Source organism: Heteronotia binoei, chromosome 1 (assembly GCF_032191835.1).
Source record: "Heteronotia binoei isolate CCM8104 ecotype False Entrance Well chromosome 1, APGP_CSIRO_Hbin_v1, whole genome shotgun sequence".
NCBI classification, from domain to species: Eukaryota; Metazoa; Chordata; class Lepidosauria; order Squamata; family Gekkonidae; genus Heteronotia; species Heteronotia binoei.
The window spans coordinates 153323184-153332853 of record NC_083223.1 but is presented as its reverse complement, the minus strand read 5'-3'; positions in this window follow the sequence as shown (position 1 = coordinate 153332853).

Sequence of the window (9670 nt, the reverse complement as noted above, 5' to 3'; positions counted from 1 at the left end):
TCACTAAAATAGTATCCTTTTTCATGGCAAGCAGAACCAATACATCAACATACTTAGAATACAAACTGTATATTGGTATATTTGCTCTGTCATAGAAGCATGGTACTGAGTACAATAGATGAAATCTCCCAAGAAGTATGTTGCAAAAAGTAAAACTTACATTTCTTCAAGTAGATTCAGTTCACATTCATATTGCAGTCAACAGGAGAGAAAGCAGCCTAAACTAAAGAGTACTTTCCCTATCACAAATGGCCAGCTAAATCCAGAATCCTGTGTATTCAAGTATGAGGGCATTGTTTTACAGGATAGACCTGTAGAGAGGTGCAATTCCATGTAGAGCTATGCAGAGAATGGAAAACTAAGGGCACAAAGAGAGTGGAGGGGTCAGAGTGGCTCCCAGGTAAGATAAAGAGAGAGGCATCCCATCCAAGGAGATAACACTTTATACACCCTTAGAATGCTGTAGCGCTTCCCAGTGTTCAGGCATGCTGAGTCTCTCACCCCAACACAGAACAGGTTGTAGTAGCGTTGATGGCTCATGAGCCAATGAGTGGTTCATAGAATGCAATTGAAGGGACTGTCACCAATCCTACCCCAACCTGAATACACACTCAGAGGACTCAAAATATGCTGTGGAGGAGAAAAGCACTCAACACTCAAATGATCAATTGGAAGTAAATTGGGAGGAGTTCTGCTTTATGCCTGTATTTTTTTTTAAGTATAGCTGTCAAAGGGGAATTGCTATCTGCTACTTAAGAGAGTTTCCCAAAGAAACCTCACAAAATACGTCAAAGTAGCTTACTACTTTACAAGCATGAAACAATGTTCAATCCCTCTTCACTTCACCACCTGAAAATGCAATGTGGAAAAATGACAAACTTGTGTTTCAAAAGCTGTATCATATAATTTCACCAGAAAGCCACAGTTGGCTACAGTGCAGTGTGAAGCTAAGTATATACTTGAGCAGAAAACGTTTTTCAAATGTAAGTGTACAAAAATGGGAATATTTCACACATGACGAATGCATACTATTTATATAGAGCTGATTTTTTTTGCATTCAGATACACAGCAGAACATGAACATTAATGTCAGTGTTCAGTTGCTTTAAGACAACTAAAAACTGCTGAATCATTTTGTTATGTAACTAAGCTATACAGGAGTCACGAGAATGTCAGGTGCAGCTAATGAAACAATCACTGTTATGATTGGTGGGCTGTACTATATTAGTGAAAAGCCTTGCCCTGTGTGGGTGTGGTTGATGGTTGATGGTAGAAGGAGCAGAAGGACGTTGTGAGTGAAGGAGTAACATCTTGCTTGTATACTGAAGCTCTGGAGGATTGCACGGCTACTGAATTGTATGGACTGGATTTTGACTTCTCTACCTGGACTTAGAATTGGTACTGTATATTGGACAGACTGACTTCAATGTGTATGACCCATTGGCTTGCCTGAGACTGCTTCTTACGTGTTAACCCAATACAACTGTTTACTTGGCTGTCTTGGAGTTTTGTTTTCTTTACCACAGTGTTCTGGAGTTGCACTTTACTACCTACTCCTACAGGGGCACCTTCCTATGCGTATAAAAACTCTGTCATCGGTTATGGGCCCAGCCCTGGTCTCCTGGAGAGTAAGAGCAACATAAGTGCCAACAGTTCCTGTGGTCTACTCGTGAGTAACAGCCGTTTATTGGGCATGGCAGTTTTTGTCTTCACATAGGCACAATGGAGTCCTGTATCCAAGTCTCCGGTTTTCTTGTCAAGAAGCTGAATGGAGATAATTACAGCACCTGGTCTGAGAAGGTCACTATGCTTCTAAAATACCAAGGTTTGTGGGAGTACGTGACGAATCCACCCGACGTAGCCAGATCAGACGCAGCTGATGATGCCGCAGAAATTGCTAAACACAAAAGCAACGAGGATAAGGCTTGTGCTTTAATTGGTCTCACTTTGGAAGACAGCCAGCTTATCCATATAAAAACCTCCAACAGTGCAAAAGCATGTTGGGATGCCCTAAAGTCACTTTATGTCAGTGAAGGTGTGGGGTCCCATATATATTTAATGAAGAAACTCCTTAAGGCAAGATATGAGGCTGGTGGGGATATGAGTAACCACCTAGAATTCATGAAATGTAATTTGCAGCTGCTGCAAGAGAAAGAGGTGATTTTTTCTGAGCAACAGCAAGCTTACATAATCCTTTGCTCCCTGGACGCTAGTTATGATCAGTTTGTAGCCAACTTGGATATATTACCAAGAACTGAGATAACAGTGTCTAACATCACCCACCGTTTAATGAATGAGGACATGAGGAGGAGGGATGCAGCTATGTTCCAGCAATCTCCAGCTCATTCAGTCAAGTCTCCCGGCCGGGAGGAATTTAAAGGGGCAGATAATCATGCAGCAAATGATAAAATTTACTCAGTGAGGAGATGTTTTTTGTGTAACAGCTCAAAACACCTCAAGCACCAATGTAAACGCTTCAAAGAGAAACAGTCTTCAGTTACTCCCAAGGGAGGAAAGCACGTGAACCTTGTTGTTAACAATTCTTCCTACAGCACCCAGTTCTTAATTGATAGTGGAGCGACAGTGAACATCATTAAGAACAAAAATCTCTTTGACACCTACACACCAGTTAAAGGTCAGTGTGTCAAATTAGCAGATGGGCTTTGTGCCCGGGTAGCAGGAAATGGTCTTGTTGAAATTCTTAGCCTTAAAAGGAAACTTCAAATGCTTCATGTGCCAAGTTTAAAGTATAATATGATATCTGTATCTACTTTGACTGAGCAAAACTTTAAAGTCTCTTTTACAGCTGACAGCTGCCTGATTAATGCAAATGACATTTCTGTTGTGGCCAAAAGGAAAGACAATTTATATTTCTTGGAGAAAGAAAATATGATCCACCATGTGAGTATGAATAGGCCTCCTCACGAGGAGTGCATTCACATGTGGCACAGAAGGTTGGGGCACATAAATTTCCATGCTGTTAAAAGAACATTACAAGCAGCTGAAATTACCCCCAAGGCCTGCAATTGTTTTGTTGACTGTGAAATCTGCAAAGCAACAAAATCAAAAGCAGCACCAACTGTATCTCCAACAAAATTCAAGTCTGATGCAATACTGGACCTTGTTTTCCTAGATCTGATTGGACCCTTTCCAACCAGAAGTGTGGGCGGAGCTAAATTCTGTTTGCATATAGAGGATCATCATTCTCGCTATGGTTTTTGTTTTTTACTTATATCAAAGGCTGAGACGTATCAAACTTTCAGCAATTGGCTTCGTTTCATCAAGAGGAAAACAGATAGAGTTCCACGCACTATCATTACTGATAATGGTACAGAATTTTGTAATGATAAAATGCTTTCCCTTTGCAGGAGATATGGAATCAGTCATCAACGGACGGCACCGTATCGACCACAACATAATTCATTTTGTGAAAGGAGAAATCAAACCCTTTATAATATGTGCATCTCTATGCTGAGAGATAGCAACCTACCAATGTGTTATTGGGGGGAAAGTATAATGTGTGCTTCCCATGTTCTAAATTACTCTTGGTCTTCTGCTATTGGAAAAATACCAGCTGAGATATGGTATGGCAGAAAAGTTACAATTAACCATATAAAGATATTTGGGATACCAGCTTATGTAAATATCCCAAAGCAGCTCCAGAGAAAAGGGCAAAACAAGGCTGTTAAGTTGTTATTTCTTGGTTATGCAAATAATCACAAGGCTTACAGATTTTCCCAAGTAGGTGAAAAGAAGATAACAACTTCGTGCTCTGCAAAATTTCTGGAAAACTCTGTGGGTTGGGAGAGAACGTCCTCTACAGTATTCCTGCCTACAGCGGAGAAAACTGATACGCAGCTACCACCTAGAGGCGAGAGGCGGAGCCCTTCACCCAGCAGCAGAGACATCAAGCCAGAACCTGTAACACCTCCATCTTCGGGAGCGGGAGTGTCACAGCAGCAGCAGCCAGATGACCAGCATACAGCGCCAGATGAGGCAACAACACCGGTTCTACGACGATCTACGAGAGAAACACGTCCTCCAGATCGCTACAGTCCGGGCCAAGCATGCATCGTTCTTGCTGAACCTTCCAGCTACGAGAGCATCAAGCATCTAATGCAAGATGAACAGACTGGATGGTCAGATGCCATAAATGCGGAACTTGAGTCGTTGAAAAGTCTGCAAGTGTATGAAGAGTCTGTAATACCACCTAACCAAAAACTCATAGGGTGTAGATGGGTTTTTAAGTTAAAATCTGGATCTGATGGAAGGGTGCAGTACAAGGCTAGACTTGTGGCACAAGGGTACTTACAGTCAGCACTAGACTATGACGAAACTTTTTCACCAACACTCAAGGCCACATCAATCTATTGTGCATTGTCTTATGCAGCAAAGCACAATTGTGTAATTAGACACCTTGATGTCAAAACCGCATACCTGCACGCACCTCTAGAACATACAATTTATATGAAATTGCCACCAGGTGTGTCTGGTGAAAATGGCAATGTAAATTTATGCTGGAAACTTAAAAATTTTTTATACGGGTTAAAACAATCTGGGCATCAGTGGAACCAGTATTTAACAGAATGTTTGAAAAAGCTAGGTTTCAAACAAGGTGTAGCTGACCAATGTATATTTGCCAAGGGAAAAGGGGAGCAGCAGTGCATAATACTTGTTTTTGTAGACGACTTAGCTATAATTTGTAGAAATGCAAAAATGCTAAATACCATTGTTGAAACTCTAAAGAACCAATTTACAGTGAGGGATCTAGGCAACATCAGACAGTATGTTGGCTTAGACATAGAATGTGTAAATGGAGGGTACCGAGTCTCACAAAGGGGTAAAATAACTCAGTTATTAAAAAATTACAAAATGGACCAAAGAAGGGGAGTTAAATGTCCTATGCTGCAGGATTTTGATATTAATGACAATCAGAGTCCATTATTTGACCAAAGCATTTATCAGTCCTTGATTGGCAGTCTTTTATATATAGCAAACTGGTCTAGGCCTGATATTGCGATGGCAACCAACCAATTGACCAGGGCGGTGAAGCAGCCAAGACAGTGCCATTGGATAGTGGCAAAACACATCCTTAGGTACTTGAAACATACCTTAGAATACAGTTTGTTTATTACACCTACTAAAGACCTAGGAATATATGCTTATGCAGATGCAAGTTTTGCCAGTGACCAAAACACCCGACAGTCCACTACTGGATTGGCAATTTTCTTTGGTGGTGCACTAATAGGATGGAAATCTTTGAAACAGCGACATGTAGCCCTCTCGTCATGCGAGGCAGAGTATTCAGCACTTAGCACAGTGTGCAGTGAACTTATCTGGTACAAACAATTACTATCTGACATTGGTTTGTATTATGTAGAACCTATTACTGTGTATGACGACAATCAGTCAGCTATCAAGCTAGCAAACAGTCTAGGAGTAAAATCTAGATCAAAACATACAGATGTAAGGTTTCACAATGTAAAACAATGCTTGGAAGATAAGCTAATCAATCTTGAATACTGCGCTACAGCTGAAAATATTGCTGATATCTTTACAAAGTCTCAGACACCTGTTAAACACAAGGACAACTGTCTGAAACTAGGTTTAAAGTAAAGGTGGCAATACTACTGTATATAGACTATGAATGTTTATATGACTGTATAGAACAGAATGAGTAGAAGGACAGAATGAGTAGGCACATTGATGAACACGGGTTATTGAGGAAGACTCAGCATGGGTTCTGCAAGGGAAGATCTTGCCTCACTAACTTGTTGCATTTCTTTGAGGGGGTGAACAAACATGTGGACAAAGGAGACCCGATAGATGTTGTTTACCTTGACTTCCAGAAAGCTTTTGATAAAGTTCCTCATCAAAGGCTCCTTAGAAAGCTTGAGAATCATGGAGTAAAAGGACAGGTCCTCTTGTGGATCAAAAACTGGCTGAGTAATAGGAAGCAGAGAGTGAGTATAAATGGGCAGTCTTCGCAGTGGAGGACGGTAAGCAGTGGGGTGCCACAGGGCTCGGTACTGGGTCCCATGCTCTTTAACTTGTTCATAAATGATTTAGAGTTGGGAGTGAGCAGTGAAGTGGCCAAGTTTGCGGATGACACTAAATTGTTCAGGGTGGTGAGAACCAGAGAGGATTGTGAGGAACTCCAAAGGGATCTGTTGAGGCTGGGTGAGTGGGCGTCAACGTGGCAGATGCGGTTCAATGTGGCCAAGTGCAAAGTAATGCACATTGGGGCTAAGAATCCCAGCTACAAATACAAGTTGATGGGGTGTGAACTGGCAGAGACTGATCAAGAGAGAGATCTTGGGGTCATGATAGATAACTCACTGAAAGTGTCAAGACAGTGTGCGTTTGCAATAAAAAAGGCCAATACCATGCTGGGAATTATTAGGAAGGGAATTGAAAACAAATCAGCCAGTATCATAATGCCCCTGTATAAATCGATGGTGCGGTCTCATTTGGAGTACTGTGTGCAGTTCTGGTCGCCGCACCTCAAAAAGGATATTATAGCTTTAGAGAAGGTGCAGAGAAGGGCAACTAGAATGATTAAAGGGCTGGAGCACTTTCCCTATGAAGAAAGGTTGAAACGCTTGGGACTCTTTAGCTTGGAGAAACGTCGACTGCGGGGTGACATGATAGAGGTTTACAAGATAATGCATGGAATGGAGAAAGTAGAGAAAGAAGTACTTTTCTCCCTTTCTCACAATACAAGAACTCGTGGGCATTCGATGAAATTGCTGAGCAGACAGGTTAAAACGGATAAAAGGAAGTACTTCTTCACCCAAAGGGTGATTAACATGTGGAATTCACTGCCACAGGAGGTGGTGGCGGCCACAAGTATAGCCACCTTCAAGAGGGGTTTAGATAAAAATATGGAGCACAGGTCCATCAGTGGCTATTAGCCACAGTGTATGTGTGTATATAACATTTTTTGCCACTGTGTGACACAGAGTGTTGGACTTGATGGGCCGTTGGCCTGATCCAACATGGCTTCTCTTATGTTCTTATGTTCTTAGAATGTTTAGTTCCATAAAGGGGAGGATGTCAGTGTTCAGTTGCTTTAAGACAACTAAAAACTGCTGAATCATTTTGTTATGTAACTAAGCTATACAGGAGTCACGAGAATGTCAGGTGCAGCTAATGAAACAATCACTGTTATGATTGGTGGGCTGTACTATATTAGTGAAAAGCCTTGCCCTGTGTGGGTGTGGTTGATGGTTGATGGTAGAAGGAGCAGAAGGACGTTGTGAGTGAAGGAGTAACATCTTGCTTGTATACTGAAGCTCTGGAGGATTGCACGGCTACTGAATTGTATGGACTGGATTTTGACTTCTCTACCTGGACTTAGAATTGGTACTGTATATTGGACAGACTGACTTCAATGTGTATGACCCATTGGCTTGCCTGAGACTGCTTCTTACGTGTTAACCCAATACAACTGTTTACTTGGCTGTCTTGGAGTTTTGTTTTCTTTACCACAGTGTTCTGGAGTTGCACTTTACTACCTACTCCTACAGGGGCACCTTCCTACGTGTATAAAAACTCTGTCAATTAATTTATAAAAGAAAATATCAAAGTGTTATTTTGTTTAAATAATTTGATACCTTATTTGGGTTCTGATGCCCAACAGTACTGAAAGAAAACATCTCTTACTCATTTCCCAGCCAGCTATTGTCTTTTGTCTCTGGAAGGGAAGATCCCTACATTTGCTAGATATTTTAATCTTCTTTTTGTTAATGATCCAAACTTCTAGGACAGGCTGAATATATGTCCAAATAAATATGTTTCTCATGTTCTTTTAACAGATCAATGAAGGGTGGGTCTGTCAACAGGCAGCTAATAGAATCTTCTTGATCAGTGAGTACCAGATACAGGGGGAAAGCCATATAAAATAGCTGTTCATCCCATCTGGAAGCCTTCCAGAAGCATCCGTCCAGCTCCTGTTGGAAAGAAACAGAATGCTGGAATAAAAACTGGACCTTTGGCTAGATCCAGCAGGGCAGTTCTTATGTTCTTAAATAAACATAACCCTGAGGGCAGGAAGCTTGTAAAGGTGTATATTCTACTTGGAGAATGTCTGCACGATGATGAAATTCTATCTGTAGAGCTCACACAGTTACCTACTGCTACAAATAAATTTACCCAAACAGTGGATCATACGAGTCCACCTCAGAATTCTGTTTGTTTTTGTAAAGATGTTACTGCACAAACCCAGGTCAATAATGATTTCTCAACAGCTCCATAAATGACTTATTTCAATCCAGGTTAAAAACAAATTAAGTCATAGATGACTGATTTATGGAGAATACTATGGGGCTTATAAACATAACTGTGCATGTACCTATCCTAAGAACACTTTCCTGGGAGTAGGCTCCATGTAATAAAATGGGACTTCCTCCTAAGCAGACATGCTTAGGTTTGCTCTGTAAATTTTCTAATCTATACCTACCCCATGTTAAGCTTTTGTAGCACAGTAATGATCTAACAGTAGGGGGAGAAAGAACACTTTCTCTTACAATTGCTTTGGGTGCTGAGTATATGAGAGCATGCAGACCTCTCCTCTGGGAAGGCAGCCATTGAACATGTGCTCACCTGGAGAGCTGAATGAAACTTCAAGGTAGTTAAATCTGTAGAGATCTGTAACATCTTTAAGCTAAAGATCCTGCCCTATATCTTAACAACTGGGACAGAGGATTTGTGTTTTACCAAGTTCTTTTGGATCCATTGCTCAAACCTTTGTTGTGCTAAAAGTGTGCTTGTAAACATTTTCTTTTTAATAAATACTTTATAACTGTTGATGCATTTTTCCTGGGAGGTTTGAAAGGAGCAAAACCTCCACTGTGCTTTTTATTTTGGCCCTGAATTCTCACAATCAGAGTTTTTTTAAGCAGGAATGCACAGGAATGCAGTTCCAGCTGACTTGGCATCAGGGGATGTGGACTAATATGCACAAGAGTTCCTACTGGGCTTTTTCTACAAAAAAAGCCCATGTGAAACAATGGTGATGGCAGGGGTGTGGCCTAATATGCAAATAAGTTCCTGCTGAACCTTTTCTACAAAAAAAGCCCTGCTCACAATCACCCTGAAGGTGGTGGCTAATTTTGAGTCTCTGAGTTTTGTTCTTAGATGGGTTCTACCTGCCACAAATGGAGAGGTGGACGACCAGCTTGATTCTGTTATTACTATAGATTCATGGTAACAGCAAACCAAGTTATTTGTTTTGTTATGATATTTGGTTTGGATCAGGGTCATGACGAGGCTGTGGAATATCTGGTAACATTTAATGCCTCTTGGCAGCTCTGGTGGATTCCTTTTAACATCAGGCCTATGGTGTCTATTTCTGTATGGTTATGACTGCAGGCTACCCAGTGGTTTTTTAGACAGACTGTTGGCTGAGGGAAATCACTGGATGTTTCCTGACTGGGAGCCATTCATTAGGGAGATAGCTGCCAATAAGTGGGGGATCACAGCCTGGAGCAGCTGACAACTTTCCAGCTGAGGGAAGGGAGCAGAGGTGGGCAAGAAACCACAGCTGGAGTTTTGCATGAAGAATAAGTGGCAGCCATGAAGAGAGAAAGTGCTGAAAAGTTCCAGCTGGAGTTGACTGCCCACGTTGCTTTTTAAGAGATCTGCTGCTTAAATTTAATTTAATTTAATT